General features: G+C 37.4%; 1 non-coding gene across 1 annotated transcript; it reads right to left on the bottom strand.

Annotated features, from left to right (window-relative positions):
• LOC136004515 (U5 spliceosomal RNA) lies at nucleotides 1–117 on the bottom strand. Its single transcript, XR_010608514.1, has one exon. It is a non-coding gene; the product is annotated as a U5 spliceosomal RNA (small nuclear RNA).
• Between the last annotated feature and the right edge of the window lie 353 nt (nucleotides 118–470).

Here is a 470-nt window from a genome sequence, read left to right as displayed (position 1 = left end):
ATCTAGTCCAACCCCCAAAAATAAAAAATAAACCTCGACACTCGTGCTTGTTCTTCTCCACGGAAATCTTTAGTAAAAGGCGAAAGATTTATGCGGTCTGAAGAGAAACCAGAGTATTTTTTTGCACATCAACAGATATATTTTTGCACATCACTTACCCTTGTTAAGCCATCTTTGGTGGCTTTATCTAACCCTTTAGAAGCTATCTTTGGCCATTTCTAAGCCGTTTTTGCACACCTCTGACACTTTTCAAGCCCTCTTAGGCGATTTCTAACCCAGATTTTCTGTTTTTTCACCCTTTTCAAGCCATCTTTGTCCATATCTAACTCATTTTTGCACATCTCCAATCCTTTTCAAGCCATCTTTGGCCATTTCTAAACATTTTTTGCACATATCTAACCCTTTTGAAGCTAACTTTGGCCATTTCTAATCCATTTTTGCACATCTCTAATCATTTTGAAGCCATCTTT

Source organism: Lathamus discolor, chromosome W, assembly GCF_037157495.1.
Source record: "Lathamus discolor isolate bLatDis1 chromosome W, bLatDis1.hap1, whole genome shotgun sequence".
In the NCBI taxonomy this organism is placed as follows: domain Eukaryota; kingdom Metazoa; phylum Chordata; class Aves; order Psittaciformes; family Psittacidae; genus Lathamus; species Lathamus discolor.
The sequence above is the reverse complement of the archived record's forward strand: the minus strand, read 5'-3'. Positions and strand labels throughout refer to the sequence as shown.